The sequence below is a fragment of the Lineus longissimus genome, chromosome 11, assembly GCF_910592395.1.
Source record: "Lineus longissimus chromosome 11, tnLinLong1.2, whole genome shotgun sequence".
NCBI lineage: Eukaryota > Metazoa > Nemertea > Pilidiophora > Heteronemertea > Lineidae > Lineus > Lineus longissimus.
The window spans coordinates 12261730-12279503 of NC_088318.1; the positions used below are offsets into that span (position 1 = coordinate 12261730).

At 40.8% G+C, this 17774-nt stretch overlaps 1 protein-coding gene across 1 annotated transcript in view; it reads left to right on the forward strand.

Annotated features, from left to right (window-relative positions):
* Nucleotides 1–17774, forward strand: part of LOC135495386 (ataxin-1-like) — a 221254-nt gene that overhangs the window by 89418 nt on the left and 114062 nt on the right. The window contains exon 2 of the mRNA XM_064783937.1: nt 4425–4484. The gene's annotated coding sequence lies outside the window, so the exon portion shown is untranslated. The remainder of the gene's footprint in view (nt 1–4424; nt 4485–17774) is intronic.

Here is a 17774-nt window from a genome sequence, read left to right on the forward strand (position 1 = left end):
TTATTAGGTATATCACCCTTTCATTAATAATTCAACTATTGATTGGATGTGATATGTTCCAAATACAGTTGTATGTTGTTATTCCAACAACAATTGTTAGCAAAAATGCTGCAATACCAATAAAAGCGTATTGCTATGTAATTAAATTTCCCCCAACATTATTTGATTGTCAGATTGTGGTGTTGTCAAAGAACTAATTTGAAGATGACATTAGCCGCACTTACACCACCTGAAAATGGACCACCAATCTTGGTTCGGGAACCAATGCTGCACCATCGAAAATCCACCAAGCGCTTACACCAGCGCTGCAGCTAGTTATAAAATCAGGCTACAGATGGCGCGCAAACAATAAGCAGAACACAGAAAGCCTTGGCAGAAAGCGCCATTTCGAAAGCGCCGCCTGGAGCCGAACCATCTAACTAGCTAATTGCCTATCCATTTGCGCGTACACCACGACAAAGCCGAGCTTTTAACAAGCCGGGCGAATTTGGACCATCAAGCTTGGTGGGACAAATTCGCTCGGCAATTTGTATCGGCAATGGATTGCCGAACCAATTTGTCGCGGCAATGTGGTGGTGTAAGTGCAATTGGTCCACCAATATTTCGTGGTGTAAGCGCAGCTAATATCACTGTATACACCATTGGCAAATATGCTTCCTCAAAAAGTGATGACTTTACTTTGTTTGAAGATTGTGGTTGATAGTTTTAAGTTCTGATACTATTTTTCCTGCACCTGATCATAGAACCCATGCAGTATGGCTCAAAAAGAACAGGCTCTTTGTCTACGACAGATGCGTACAACACCCCCTCGCACAAAACAGACCTGGTAACAACCGGATCAAAAGCATTAATCGCTATGCGGGATATCACAAGACCTTGAGAAACGTCTCGAGATGCTGTATACTTACATCAATAGCCTCTCCCTTATTGGATTACAATGAAGGGATAGTTAGGTACTTAGAATCAATAACTGGACAATATCTATCCGTGAGAAGTTTTCCGTTACCAAAGTCGATAACTGGACGCTTTTTTCTTGCACTTGTCTCCAGTGCTTTGAGTGGCATTAGAAGCAACCCGTAAGTATTGGTAATCGCATTGATCTATTCCGAGCGGAAATCGTCAAATGTGAGTTAAGATTGTACCAATAGGCGGACAGACGTCACGTCTATACCCACTCCACTTGGCCCTATTGTATAATTGTTACAAGTATTCGTATGATGAGCTGGTATTGGCTCTTCAAGATGGTCTGCAGATAAAAGGGTACGTTTCGTATAAATATAGAGTGGGACCTCTCTAAGCAGACACCTCTGTTAGTAGGACAGCCTCTCTATCGAGGACACTGCTTTAGGGCCAGGCTTAGGGTATTTCTATTTAATTTGGCCTCTGTAATTGAGACACTTCTCTGTTAGGGACAGCATGTTTCAGTACCGAGGTTGTCTTCAGTATGGAGTTTCTATGTACCATTGTGTTCCCCAGTGCCAAATATCTTCAGAATGTCCATAACTTTCATCACTGACATTTCATGCCAACTTGCACCAATTTCGTGTACATTTTCTGTAAGAGATGTACGCTTATCAGTAAAGTCAGATAAACAAGACATATGTACGGATAGTATTAAAGTCGTCAGTAGATTGACTGAAGAGGCTTGAAGGACTTTCTTCTTATTGCCTCAGACATTGTCCATTCCTCCTTGAGAATAGGGAGCCACACTAGTTGTTCTATAGAACACTTCACGGAGCTAATGGGACACTCCTACGGTCTCAACAAGCGGAGAATTCCAACTGGCCAGTAACTGACCACCGGTTTGTTTGGGCCGAACGAGAAATGGAGTAAGGGCTGTTGTTATGAATCGGACCGGAAGTGTTGGGATGGATGGCAAGACTGTGAAAGTTTTGCACTCTAAGAAGATGGGGAATCCAGCCATTCCTCTTCCTGCCGAGTTAAGTGCCCCACTAACGAGTGATTTAAATCACTGCGACCTGTGATAATGATTGCATGTGACAAAAATTGCTCCCTTGCGTTCATCGTCACGGACAAGAATCGGTTATCATGACAACCTTGGATTAATATCAAACCCAGCATTTACCATTTTTACCCGAAGATGGTCATTTTGTCGCACATCACATTAGGGTGTTTGAATCAGTTTATTGTGAAAAATTCCCAATTTGATGTCCTAGTTTGGAGAGACTGGGAAAAAGGGGTTGATATACTTCAGAATAAATAGACAATCAATCAGGATGTTTGGAATAGACATAATATCAGCCTATCAAAGATAAATGTACATACAGAATGCCTGGGACTGCGTCCATCAGTGGTATCCACGTGCTCAGCATGAATGGACCAATCGAACAATAGAAAATCACGCCAACCTAGCAATAAAATGGCGGTGATTTTGCCAGGATAATGATACGTTTAGTGTGATCCAGCAACAAAAGGTGCAGTGACTCTGGAACAAAGAAGAGGAATAAACCTTTAGACTGTCCATCATTTTGTTGTGATGAGGTGGGCTTTTGGGGAAAGATACCCGTTAGTCTTGTTCAGGGTGTACCAAAATGATGAATTCGTATCCCAGTTCCACTTGGACTGTTGGAAGAAAAAGTGTCACTCAATCCACACTCGATCAGACTTTTTCCACCTGATGAATGTTTCCAACATGCCTCCACATGTCAATGGCATGTGCCCCAATGTTAAATCTTGTGTTCACAAGCCAGAAAAAACCTCGACCTCTAGATTCTTGTCAGCTTTTTATCGGGAAAACTCAACGATGAGAGCTTTTTGCATCATAATGTCGACACTTGAGTTTTTCTTGTTAAACTAACAGAAATCTTGATGGTTGTTGAGTGTTTGGGTCAGGATGAAATAGTGGCAAATTTGGGCTGTAAGGGGAATTTCTGTTTAGAATGTATCATCTACAGTATAACCTCTCTATTAAGGACACCCTCGGGACTGGCAAGTGTTGTTCTTAGAGCTGTGTCCTCATGAGAGAGGTCAAATTGAATGGGAACAGCCACTTTGGAACCAAAACAAGTGTCCTTTCTTTGAAGAAATCTATTTAATTCTAATCAAGTTTAATCAAGGTTTTAATCCATTGGCAACGCATTCCAATCACAGTCGCCATGTTGTCATGGCTCCATTGCAGGTCACAGCAACTAAAATTGCTTGTCTGCGCAGAGCATAAAAGACGTTTGGTCGTCATCCTTTGATCAGATTGTTTCATCAAAAGATTCATTGTAGAAATTTTGGAACGATTATTTATTCTGATTGATTGCTGCCAATCACTGAAATTGACAGCAAGAATTAGAAGCCAACAAAAAATTATACATTCAGATTGATGAGAAGCGTCACCACACAATCCAGAGCCGACAATTATCAAGACAAACTCATCTAAAACGCATAATCTCAGCTCGAAATCTCAACGGATGCAAAAACGAAATAATTTATTTTCTGTCAACAATGACGCATTGAGATCAGGCTCTTCATGACCTCGCCAATGAATGGAGGAAGAAAAAACAATCGGATCGTTTGCGTCGGATTAGTGCTAAACTGCGGGATAAACAGGCTGACATGGAATAAATCGTGATAACAAACGAGAGAAGAATTTGTAATTTGCTGCTGCAGTTTCTTTGGGCAGACTGTTCGCTTGATCATGTGCGTTATAGAGGTGCGATCTTTTGCTTTGGATTTGTGATAGAGTTTGTTGCGTCCAATAGGGGCCACCCCAGAAATAGCCCTCGAGTCTTTCTTTCCTGAAGTTTTGCAGACTGCTCATCACTGCTCAATGGAGGAAACTTATACATTTTTGTGCTTCCTTTGATAGTAGTCACTGCAGAACTCTTCCTGGAGTCCATTGATTCTGCATTATAGTGACAACAGAAAAAAACAGCGTCCAATAGCGGCCAACACAGAACATTAACACTCCCCTGTGTGTAAAGAACAAGCCTAATCAGATTGATTTCTTTGACTAAATGTGATTTCCTTTCCCCCTGTGACACATCAGTAGCCAACTGGCCGACATTGTTTGCGTAGAAGAGAAAAAGTTACGTGAAAACCGGTGATGACCAGGACGTAAAGGTCATAGGCAGATGTTGAAACGAAGATTTAATAAGATCGCACTTCTATCGATACGTTTTCTTCATGCTCTGTCACGTCACCATCTTTTTAAGTCTTCCATTCAATTCTTAATTCGCAATCGTTTGCAAATTTGGAAACACTGTCAGTCAGAATTCGGACTCGTGTGTAGAGAATAATAAAGGAAAAATTAAGGAGTCTGAATTCAGATGAGGATTCCGAATTCAGACCATTCCATTCTTAATTTGGACTCGGTAGTCAGAAGTCCGAATCGATTCCAAATAAAGACGCATTCAGATTTGGTTTATTATTCATATTCTTGTATTTATACCCTTCTTCCTCCTTTCCTGTTGCAGGTAAGCCTTTATTTGGGGTGAACAAGAAAGTGACCTTTGCCAATAGCGTCAAAGGTGGCGGTAGGTACTCTACACCTATAATTTTTCTTTGTCTTGATTCGTTATCTTTTATTGACCTTAATATTCACTTTAATATATTGCTTAGAATTTTTACCTTGAACGGGTTGGTGACTTTTATAGTTCTTCCTCTTGACCCCAGGTGTCAGCACCATCATCCTGGTAACAGATGAGTGCATCTGACTGGGCCAGACTCCATCACATATATATAACACAAAATGTCAGACTTTTATTAGCCTTTCTTGATTTATTTGACTGGGAAATGGCTCTAAATATCAAAGGAATTGGAGAGACTGATAGCCGAGGACTGGTAATGTACATTGACTAGGTTGTTGAAGAATCAGTTAAGCGTGTAGGGGTGCAGGGGCAGTTAGGGTGCAAGGGGCAAAGTGGGTGCAGGGGGAAGGTTAAGCAGTAATAAGAAGAATAGGGAATTACTTGGATCTAAATATAGAAGAAATTGGAGAGACTGATAGCCGAGCAGTGGTAATATGCGTTGACTAGGATGTTTAAAAATCAGTTAAGGGTATAGGGGTGCAGGGGTGGAGGAGGAGCATTAAAAAGAAGGATAGGGAGTTACTGGGCTTTAAATATCAAAGGAATTGGAGAGACTGATAGCCGAGGACTGGTAATGTACATTGACTAGGTTGTTAAAGAATCAGTTAAGCGTGTAGAGGTGCAGGGGCACTTGGGGTACAAGGGGCAAAGTGGGTGAGAACCGTCATGAGAGGGAAAGGGAGTTACTGGGCTTTAAGCATAAATTGATTCAGTGAGGTGAATCGTGAACGTGAACCCTATATAAACCTAGCCAAAGGAGTATTTGAGGGGTCATTCTTAATGAAGAGCAGGGGTGTTGTGATCCTAGCCGGTGATCACAGCCAGTAGTCACATGAATAGTGTATGACATACACAGTGGCTAGAATAGATAGATCTAGCCTTGATATGGTGTTTTCTAAGGAATAATTGTCAGCCAGAATGCACCGAGCATGAACCGATCGATCGAGAATGATATATGTTTTTTCCAGATCATATCAGCCTCTTTGATTAGGCTAATGTTCAGACTTACTATTTTGGGATTATATCCATTATGTCTGGCTGCAATTATGCCGCGAGATGTGGTTAGTAGGCAATGTCTCTGTTTGACCCTTAAACGGGTATGCCGTTCGTATGGTGGTCCAGGAAAATAGGAATGCAGTTGCACACAATGCCGTGCATTACAGATAATCATGAAAATAAATGGCTGAAAAACAGCGTGTTATCATTGTTCATCAAGGGTAACTTTAAAAATCAGGTATAAAAATCTTAAAGAAACTTCCCACACTCTCCGTTAGCAAAACTATTCTTGACATCCCACGAGGAATGAGGAAGAAATCATCGGACCAATAATGAGATCACTTTCGTCAAAGAAAATATCTATCTCGGTAATGATATTTCAGGTGAATTGTAAAGCACTGTGATCTCGACACATCTGACCGGTATTCCTTTTGTAACAACATGGCCATGTTTTTTTACGGTAATTTCCTGCCTGGTATACTAGCATGCCGGACCACCTGTGGAACACTTTCCAACACTTTCCCTACTTGACTTTTTAACGATCGATGCATAGTTTACTAGAAAATTATTTCCCAGTTCTTTTTTACCACACCCTGTCACCCACAGGATAACATTGATAATGCAAAAGTTGATCATTCTGTGTGTTGGTAGACCTTAGAACAGGAGCGGAGGGCATGTTGTTTGGGATTGGAGACTTAGCTGCCTGACGCAAACTCCCTGACACCTCCTACCCTCAGGAGCGAGTTCAACCAACAGCGAGACCAACTGGTTCCAAGGCTAAAAAGCAACTACACTGCTGAGCATACTGTCAGTGTATCTATGGAGAGATTGCTACTGGAGATCTTGTCTTTACCTCGGAGCTAAACCAACAAGGAGTCCTGACCCTATATTCAATACCAGTCTAAATAACTATCATATGTACTGTGGATGCCATGAAGAAACCATCTCTGTGTAGGTTATTACTGGTGATCTCTTGAACACCTTCAGGTTAAATCAACAAGGCCCTTGTAACACACACCTTGTGAAAGTTGGGTGAAAAATAATAGAGTCGAACCCCAGACCTCTTACCCATCTAAAAAAAAAACACTACACCGCTGGCGCTGAGATCAGGCATACCGTCAAGAAAATATCCGCAGTGAGGTTATTGCTGGTGATCTCCTTAACACCTTTTGGGTTAAACCAACAAGGCCCTTGTAACACACACCTTGTGAAAGTCGGGCGAAAAATGCTGCATTTCCTCCCGCAGTGTTGGTATGCTTACTTCAAGAGGTAGCTAACAACGAGGAGAATGTTCTTCCAGCGCATTTTTTCTGCGTGATTGATCCCTTGGGTTAGTTGATATCGTTAGGCCAGACTGTTTTCGCCCATGAACGATACCACTGTAAGAAACAATTATTTCGGAGGCTCCAGTTCTTACACCACTTGGAGAAAAACTCTAATGGGTAACTTTCCAGTGTTGTTCAAGGGCTGACAACACCAGCGCTTGCAAGGTACCAAAAAGCACCTTTTAATGTTCACAGGATAAATCCCTACTAAAGCACGTTTTGCGTGACGTCATGTGGGATTGCAAATCTTGTGAAATCCCAAGGTTATTAAGTTTCTCATTCATGACTTTTCCCTCCCACTCAAATTCCTTCGTACTGATGCATCGAGCATTAAACCTGTTCAAAAAGTCAACCGTCAATTCGTTTGGATTCTTTCGTAATTTTTTTGCCGTTTCTGATCTTAGTGTTGGCAGATTTGACCGTGAGAACAAAGATAAGAATGTGTAGAGCGTGGAAAGTCATCTTTCCATAGCTTGTCTCTGTTTCATATATAAACATGATAAAAAACTAGCAGAGTGTATTTTAGGAATCAATGGTACAAAGGCCTGCTAAGGGAGGATGGTGGAAAGCAACATTTTGTATATTGTCGAACCGTAGAACCTCTCCATTAAGGAAACACCCTTGGGACTGAAAAGCGCTGTCCTTTATAATAGAGAGGTGTCCTGATTAGAGAGGAAAGAACCAGTTTTGGACCAAAATTATTGTCCTCCATGGTGAGGTTGTCCTTGATAGAGAGTAGTCCGCAAAGGAAGGTTCCACCATACATTCTTATCATTCTTAGTGGGCACTTGTACCCTGCCTATTCATCCAGTGTTTGAATGGATTTCTGCCTGACCATGTATGAAAAAGAATGTCGGCCTTTTCTGATTTTATGCGGTGGCCACTTGATGCAACTTTTACAGTATGTCTGGTACAGTGGAACCTCCTTTAGCAGATACGTCTCTGTTAAAGACAATCTCTCTGTTGAGGACACTAGTTTTGGTCCCAGATTGGTTGTTTCCATCAAATTTGACCTCTTTAATCAGGACACCACTCTCTTGAGGACAGAGGGCATCCTCAATAGAGAGGTTTCAGTTTGAGGCGGCCAAAGCGCACCACCAGCAACCCAGGTGAGCCCTTACCCCATTCTCTGGCGCTCTTACCAAGCGGATCAACCCATTACAATGTCTAGACCTGCCGTTACCTTTAACAAAACATTCTCCCAATAATCTCGAGTAATTAAACCATAATTAGCAAATGAAACTTATGCAAAACAAGAATTATCAAGGATTTGCTGCAAGCTTTCCATCTGAGTAACATTTGGGATCCCATCGGGCAATTCCATCTTAATATTCTAAGTATTTTATTATGATATTTTACATCACCGACTTACGCAAAGTGGTTCAATTGGTGTATTAATATACTTAGAGAGTAAAGAACATTATAATGATATTGCTTCTACTGATATTAGCAGTTATTGCATTAGAAGTTAACCTTGCCAAGGACAAGGTTAAACAATGTTAAAAGCAAGAATTTGGTTGTACGAAAATTTTGAAATTAAAATTGAATTAGAGATTTCTGATTGCATGAATACGTAAAAAGATAGATTGCATTCTGATAAAATTAAACAATGTCATATGTGTTGATACATCAGTCTATTTTCTTTGCATTAGCATATCTAACACGGTTATTTTTGATAATCTGCAGGACACATGAAAACAGTATTCTGTGGACTGTTTGATTCCCGATGAAAGATGAAACTCAAACTCCATTTACAAGACAAACCCCCTTCACAGTTGTTCAGACCCTCGGACTCTCAGATTTTTGTGCCAAAAACAAACTCCGGAACATCATATTATTGAAATCCACCAGAAGTTGTTTTGTTGGCACTTCTAATAGATTTCATCATTGCTGATAATGCAGTAGAACCTCGCTATTATGGACACCCGCAGGACTGTCCTTAATAGAGAGGTGTCCTGATTAGAGAGGTCAAATTGAATGGAAATTGCCACTTTGGGACCAAAACTAGTGTCCTTAAGAGAGAGTTGTCAGCGAAGGGAGGTTCAACTGTATATACCGGGATATTTTCGTACTCCAGACAGGCCCTTAATACTATTTAGTCTACACCCGAGCAAGTAGTAAACTGTGTAATCTTGCTCTTAATTATCGACTTGTACTATCATCGCATTTGTAGTAAATAGATAGTAAATTAGTCATATTTGGGTGAGTAAGCCCGTAATGGACTTTCCGGATTCAGTTACCAACTCGTGGGCAGAGTTAGGCCGTGTAAGACATATTCCTACCCTCTTCTATTTACTCACAAGTTACTCGTCTACCTTGTAGGTATTTAGCTAGTATATAGCGAAAATTTTAACTTTAGCTGAGTGAGGATGAGTGTACACTTTGCACTATGACTTTTACACGAATTGACTCAAAGTTAACTTGAATTGGACTATGTGTGTTTCCACTTCTCGAGGATACTTAGATGTACATACAACAGACAAGTTGTAACAAGTTTGCAGATTGTATGTTGGAACGCTCTTCATTTCCTTGTCTGGCGTAGACGAAGTCTCATTTCGGACTACATAGCCTCATTTTCGATTTCCGTGTGGACTTGCCTGTCCTCCAGGATCATTTCGGTTTGGTAAGTATCATGTCCAGTCCGCCCCGTTAGGAATCATTTCAAATTACATGTAAGCCCCCCTCCCCCTCCCACCCCCACACACTCTATTCCTTGGATTTGGGGGGCCACAGCCAATCGACGACATTGCTGATATTTCGGTTCGATCGTGTTTCCTCCAAATCTTTCTTTCCCAGTAAACCTTATCTGGTTTATCAACTAACTATGCCAGACAGACTGATAAGCTCCCTATCACTATTTGTTGTTCTGGGTGTGGTACACTTACTGATAATCTACTGATATCATACCTATGAACTAGTGTGACTGAAGCTTTACAGATCCCAATGGCCTAGAGTTTAGCGCAAATATCGTAAGAGCAATACCATGCCCTTGCTGTGCCTTAGTATCAAAGCGATTGATGCATCGGCAAGTCTTACGTGAGTTTCTGAATGGACCCTATTGCAGGCCCTAGTGTTCACTTGTTCATCAGGCCCATGTGTCTGGCGTACTGATCTGCGCTGGACTCTTAAACAGAAAATGAGAAGGTTTATTTCACTGCCTGAGAAAATGTAAAAAGTAGGTTGAATCGCTTAACGTGCAAAATCCCCTTTAAGGAGTTGGAGTAAGGTTTGAGACCCCTTGTAGTTAGTCACCAGCTGTTAAATATAGCTTCTTGCCAGGGATCTGGCATTAGACTAGCGCAAGGAATTGGAAGTAGTGTCTGCCTAAAGTCCCCCTTTAAAACCCCTATTTTACTCACACTTTCCTCCACGCTCTCATATCTCGTCAAAAACAGGAAAATTACTGCTGTGGAGTTTTTCCTGGTTAAACAAACAGCAAGAATCTGATTCCCAGCTAAGAAAAACCCATCTTTTTTACCGGTAAAAAAGTCATATCGCTATCATAGCACTTGACACATCAAATTGACACTAATTGACAATCTACACCACCCTGCCACATGCCACATTAAATTTCAATGCAAATTTTTTTCTGAAAAGAACATAACAAGCCACTTAAGATTGTAATCTGGTAAATTGCAAAAAAAGGATGTTTAATGGCTATTGAACATGTTGAAACATATGATAACAGTGGATGGTGTTCAGTCTTAGGTGAACATGTTTGAGAGAGCCATTTGCCGGCAGGACAAATAGACATGATAGAGGGGTCATGTGGGCAGTAGTAGGCTATCTTACCATAAATAGCAAGTCTAAAGTCCCCGCCTTTCAGGCAGGAAAAAATTCTTTCAGGCACAAATTCAAGTTTCGGACCAAAATCAGTGTCTATGATGTCCTGCTACCATGTAACATAGTTTTCACAAATACAGATTCCTTGTTTCGTCTCTGGTTTCCTCTTACATTACTAAAATTGCCCAATGTAGTTCATAGATTTGAGCCATTAATGTCTAAGTTGATGCTCAGCTCTAGACTCAGAATTCTTTGTGATGACGAAGCGCTTTGAGGAAGGATATGTCCATGGAAAAGCGCTGTCGGAATATGAAACCAAACTTTTAACTTCATGTCATTGCCAGAAGTAGAACCACTCAACTTGCAACTTTTGCATCCTCGTTTGAGTGGGTTAACGTCGCCTGTATGTACTGTTGGTCCTTATGAACAAGTTAATTCAAACATACAGGAGGGAACATTGGCAGTTAATCCAGTCATAAATTTCTGGTAAGGAGGCCACAAGTCATTGGCGCTGTGACATATAATCAATAGAGGAACGAGAAGTATTGTTATTGGGAACAAATAGAGGAGATATTGCCAGCACTTGGAACCCAGTCTGCGCAGTTCAGACGACTTGGGTTTCATCCGTGATATGTCCATTCCTTTAAAGGGGTACGCCATTTGTAACTACTGGTGGTCCAGAAAAACAGAAATGCGGTCATACACAATGTCATACGGCAGTTATCATGCATACAAACTTGCTGAAACTTGGTGTAAATGGTATACGTATATCTGTCTGCACAACAGCAAGTCAGTGTCCCAAGCGGGATATGTAGTCCATTTATTTAGTTTATGCCCTTGTCTTCCCCTGTTACTAAATGCAATGCCACTTCACTAGAACATCATCGGTTTGGTTCCCCAGCTACAAATTTCACTCTAACCGTACTGTAATCGCTTATAGATTGACTTGTACATTTCACCATGTGACCGCTGCTAATTCCCACCAACTTTATCTTAAAATCATGTCTACGGTCCCGCATATCACTGACAGTGAAAGCAATCATGGCCATCTTTTGCTAATAGTCGTGGTTAATATTTCATAGGCGGCCATGTTTAGCATTTTGGTCACATCGCTGACAGTTACTCTGTACTACTTAAACAATGTTAAAAGGGATGTGCCGTTTGTATTTACTAGTGGCTCAGGAAAAAAGAAATGCAGTTATACACAATGTTGTAGTGCAGTTATCATGCATAAAAATGTGCTGAAACTAGGTATTTAAACCTTTTGTATATCTCTCCAAACTACAGCAATGTTGAAAATTTATTCAGTACGTATTAAAACAAATTGAAATTTTCAATTTCAGTAACAAATTTGACATTTTTAACAAACCGCGTGGCCTTTAAGGACAACTCTATATTCACTATTTCATACAGAAAAGTCTGATGTGAATTTGAAGTGGTTGATTTCGTATTACGCTGGATAGGTTACTATTGTTGTGGACGAGTACCACTATCTTGTCTTCAGACATCATTGGCGGTGGAATATCTTAACTGATCTCTTTATATCTTTTCGTTGTGCATATTGCGTAGGTATACTTTGTCATGTTTGTTGGCAAGCCAAGTGCTCGATAATGAATAGCTGTTGGACATGTTGGATGGCACATTGTCACAGTGCCCAAATCGATAATGCATTGTGTTGGGAATAGACTTCTCGTAACGATAGACGAGGCCGATCTTCTGTAACTGGTGAAATTGACTAAGGAAGGCATTTCATCCGTCTTTAATTCTTTTGAGAAGAGTTTGTATCTTCTCGTCTTTTGTGAAAGGTTCATGTCTATACGTCTCCATAACAAAGGGTTTTAATCCACCTAGAAATATGTTCTATATGTAAAACTTTGCAGAGCAATTTTGCGCTGTGACAGGGTCCTGTAACTTCAAAAACTGGTGTGTCATATCTAACAGTCACCAACTCTCTTTCACGCCCTTCAGCAGTGTTCAGAAAAAGAATGACTCGGCATTATGACCTTGATAAAGGCAAGAAATGACCCCATCTTCTTTATCCCATCTTTTTCCGCTGATGATCCTAAGATGATAATTGGTCGACTTAACTCGGCGATTCTTTGTCGCTATCCGTAATCTAACATGACTTATCCCATTGCCATGATTTCTGACCACTTTGTCTTATTACTCCGTCCATAATCTAACATTAAGTTAGCCCCTTTCAATCATGTAGATTATTTGGCCATTTTTCTGACGGCCAACATATGCTAGGATGTTTGTTTTGGTGAGTGTTATCGCTATTGTCTGGCTTAAGTGAAATGTATATTTATATATTTGGTCGAGATAATTTATGGTGAGGTTTTTTCTAAGAAGTAAACAACACTGATAAAGTGTGATTTAATATCTTGAAGGATTTGCTCCCTGGTCAACTTATGAGATGAGGATAGTAACAAAAATTGGTTAGAATCTGCTGAAACTGAGATAAGATCTGCTGAAATTTGAGAAAAGATCTGCTGACACTTGAAAAAAGATCCGCTGACAGTTGAGAAAAGATATGCTGAAACTGAGATAAAAATCACTGAAACAGTGGTCATCTCCTGAAACTGATATTCATTGTGCTTAAACCGACATGTTGTACAATGTTGTAGTATTACAACCCCAAATAGACTTTTCCTTGACGTCTTCATTACGCTGTCCTCTCTCGTTGACTTATTCAGGGTCATTACTTTTTCATCACATACAGAACAACTTCCAACCTTTGGTTAGTTGGAACAAAAGAGTTATGACAGAATGCCTTTACGAACCAATGAATGATTAATAACGATGAAAAAAGCTTGAGCGCCCTCCATCCGTTGATGGTCGACTTCAAAAGGCTGTGTACATGACTTGACTGTACTACTAGGGGTAGAAGATAGCCTGTCCTTGGCGTGAGCTGATCAGGCAAGAAAGTCTCTTACAAACAACTAGTGAGGTGGTAGTATTGTATTTTGAGCAGATACATTAGAACCTCTCTATTGAGGACGGCTTTGGGACTGACAGAGGCTGTCCTTAATTGAGAGGTATGCCCTGATTACTGGGGTAAAATTGAATGGAAATGACCAATTTTTAACCAAATCCAGTGCCTAGTAGAGAGAGTATCCGCAGTAGAGCAGTTTCACTGTATTAGGAATTCAAGATAAGATAGCTTAGCTTTGTAGGAATCTTAGTGATACCTTTTCAAGGGCAGGACCATAAAGGTGGTGGTGGTGTTTGCAAGAGTATTAAAACATGATATTCAAGGGAGGCCAGATAAAGGAGACGGGGGGGGGGGGGGGGGGAAGGGTATAATTGTACCACCAGGAATGATCTAATGTAGCAATATTCTGTAATCCAGACAGTGTCAAACTAACTGTACTACAATTACCTTTACATGGATCCGCATAGAAGCATACATTATACATTGCACAGGATATTCGTCCAAGTTAACACGATGCAGACATTGCTTCCCCTCGAAATAGCTACATCACAATGCACACACTTGATAACATATCCTTGCATTGTACAACGTGCATTTTTTTTGTCGTGAAACATTTTAAATGCTTCCGTACGCCAATAAGCTAATGTAGCCATCTTCTTGTGTTGCTCCAGGGCCATAGCGAGATATGTCGCGAACGTGAATGATAAGAATTTTTCCGAAAGAAAGAGACGGTGTTTACGGAATGCATGAAAAGGCTGCCTTGCCTTTGGCATACATACAACAGCGTCTTCATTGAAAAAGGTGCGGTTGGCAGAAAGCGGGATAAAAGTCTCGAAGAAAGGGTCGTAGAAATGGCAATATCGGGAATACTTTTTTGCGATATCTATGATATATAGTGGCAGTCGAATGACTTTCACGGAAAATGGTACATTGTGTTTGCGTATTGTACGAAAAGGACGGCGACTTTTGCAAACAATGAGTTAGTGGTTAATGTCATTATCGAAAAAGTTGGCGTTGGCATTGGGGTCTTCTAGACTTGTTTGGTACATGTACGCTTAGGTGGCGGGGATTGAATAGCTTCAGTCTTCCTTCAGGCAAATGATTATTATATGTTACTGGCCATGGTTGTTTCCGTTGAAAAGGTTGAGGGGACTGGAAGCTAGTCTTTCAGCAGTAAATATTAAATATAAAAGGGGTACGCCATTTGTATTTGATACGAATTTTGTCATGGGTCAAGAAAAAAGAAATGCAGATAAACACAATGCAGTAGAAGTCAGTCCCGATAGCCATGAAATTTGGTGGTTAACAGTACATTGTGAAAACTTCCTCGGACATTGTCGGAGCAATTGGTCATTCCGAAAGGATTGCGATCGCTCCTGATCAGACGTTACCTAAATGGCGTGATTTGTGATTACCTTTATAACGTCTCGGCCGTTTCAAGTAATGGGACGTAACGTTTACGACCGAGGGTGTAACGACAGAGATTGAAAGCTGCGCACCCCGATAAACTCTTGCACTTCAGCCATTCATCTTATCGCCCGGGGAATTTGGCATCGGAGGCAAATTAATCGTGGACATTGTCAGAAATTTCATCCCAATCTGACATTGTTTTCACTGGACAATGACCATTATATATGACTTTCATGTTCATTATTGCCATGTCTGTGACGCTACTACAGTTATCTCTTGGAAAAATCCTCGCTTCCTCCGCAGGGGGTGCTTATTCATTGTGCGTTAAAGCCGGTCAGCAGATATAGGTATTTTGCTCCCAAGGACATATGGCAGTCAACATTGTCAACATGTCCTGTCCATTTTGGATGAGAAATTCCTTCCGCAGTTTGAGCTGACGTCAAGAAGATCGCAAGCAGATGACAATTGACACAACCAAAATAAAATACTGATTCTATGTCTGTGTTTGATCTCTTATATACTCTATGAAGATATTTTATAAAACATTTGTTCTGCAACAAAAATTCCTATTGTCGCTGTCCAATTATGGTCAGTTGTGATTGCATCGCTATTTACGAAGGCGATATCCTTTACTCGTGCCTCGCCTCTATTTTAAAACAAAGAAAACATTGGCAGCAACTCTCACGCCCAGCCCTGCTATCTTTGTAACAATTGAAGTCCCCAATGGAATTGTCCACCTCTTGAAGATACCCATAACTAGATGGCTACTTCACGCCCAGCCCTGTTATCTTTGTAACAATTGAAGTCCCCAATGGAATTGTCCACCTCTTGAAGATACCCATAACTAGATGGCTACTGCAGTTCCCCTTTGAAGAAGTGCACCATTCCATTTTTCAAAAGAGGTGTTTTTTCTGAGGGTCATCTCGAGGTTCTTTATTGAAGAAAACATTGCCTGCCACCAATCACCCCTACCTCAGCCATCATTGTAGCAACGTGCCCATTGTCAGTTTCTTCTTCGAGATCATATCATAGCGAGACGTGTACTCTGAACAATCTTTTTTGAAGGAATGCACCGTCCATTTTTTACGATGGCGATTTCCTTTTACTGATGGCTTTCTCCCTCTCGTGAATAGAAAGCATTTTTTCCGGACAAAAGAAACCTTCTCAGATGTCGAGCTTTTTTCGTCCAAATCCCATCAGGTAACAAAGCGTTGCCTCTTGACTAGTAGTACTACAGTCTCTCGTAAAAAACCCGGTGAGGCATTATGAAAACTCTGGGAGTAATCACGCCAGTCCCGCGCTAGTAACCAGACCTCGCCTTGCCTTTTTTTGCAACGTTCATCTGTCGGTGTTTCAAGATTGCCGGACAAAGTAATAAGATTTTTTCCGTCAAAGGTATTATTTTCCCCTCGGGAGTCATATGAGTCAGTCGAGGAAAAAGGCAGCCGGCTCGTGTATTTCTAGATTAATTTTCAGTCATGACGCGACTTTTGTGCCGTCTTGCAATCACGTTATGCCACCTTACAATCCCGCGATATTTCAAGGTGCAAGCTTTCGGGTAGGGACGGAAGTACGATGATTAGATGACAAAGTTGATAATTATTGGAGGTCAAAGGTAAGTCTTTCGTGGTTTTGAATACAAGGTAATATGATGTGATGAAAATTTGTTATGATAACAAATGGATAATGACACATTTACAGCAAAAACTATTTAGTAATTCCTCGCTTTGACCTTGGCAAAGGTGAAACAGACATGGCTGTCTCACATCAAACAAAACGAGGGTACCGAGGGGCACAAAATGAATGGAAACAATTAGCTAATTGAAGTTTGACTAATTGTCATATGAGAGGAATCGGTCTTCATTACAAATAATTAGACGGATTATAAAATGCAAATTAGCTCCAAAACAACAGCGAGACCTTGATGTCTATCATGTCCATGTGATTGATTGATAAGCTTGAAAGTGTTGTGGGGTATAGTACCATGTCAACGTTCATGACCCTTGACCAAGCGGTCCTTGGTTCAAATCGTATTCTGAGTGACCTTGTTTATTCCATGTTGAACTTCTCAGTTCAAGTACAGTTTTGCTTCATAAGACAGACATTCTTGATGGTAGACAAGGGATCAGAAGGGGAGCTACCCTTCCTTGGTTCGGGGTGGTCTCTTGGTAAACTTGGAAGGGATGCATTCGGAACAGACAGATTCCTATAAGTCTTCCAAGGTGGTTGACTCCACAGTCCTTTGATCCACTCTAAGCGTAAGATACCAACGGTATTGCCCCTGCGGCGTTTCGCCTAAAGTTGTCTGAAAATATTACCTTCGTATGCTGTATTTTTCGTACACCCAGACGCGTTCCTGATCACTTCCGACTGGTGCCCTGCAGGAGTTTGATCGGATAATGAGCCAGGTTGTTTTCTAATGGTGCGTTTCTAAATTGAACGCAGCCACTTTGTGAATATGACGAAACTTTCTCAGGGTATTGTTATACTCTCGTTGCGTTTGTTTTCGTGCTCTATTCAAGTAGTCTTCACCATAATACTAGCAATTTCGAACTAATTAGCTACCCCGTCATTGATACAACCCCTCGTTGACAAGAACAATTTTTCAAAAGTCAAAAAGTTTTGCTGGGAATGCCCTAATTCCTGTTTATAGTTCAAGGGCGGTCAAGATAAATTTCCCAAATACTAGCTTAAAAAAGGCATATAAATTATCCTTGTTTGCCAAAATACACAAAGAGTAAACCATTCCTCCGAATAATGCATGCCTAATCATGTTTTCCTCAACTA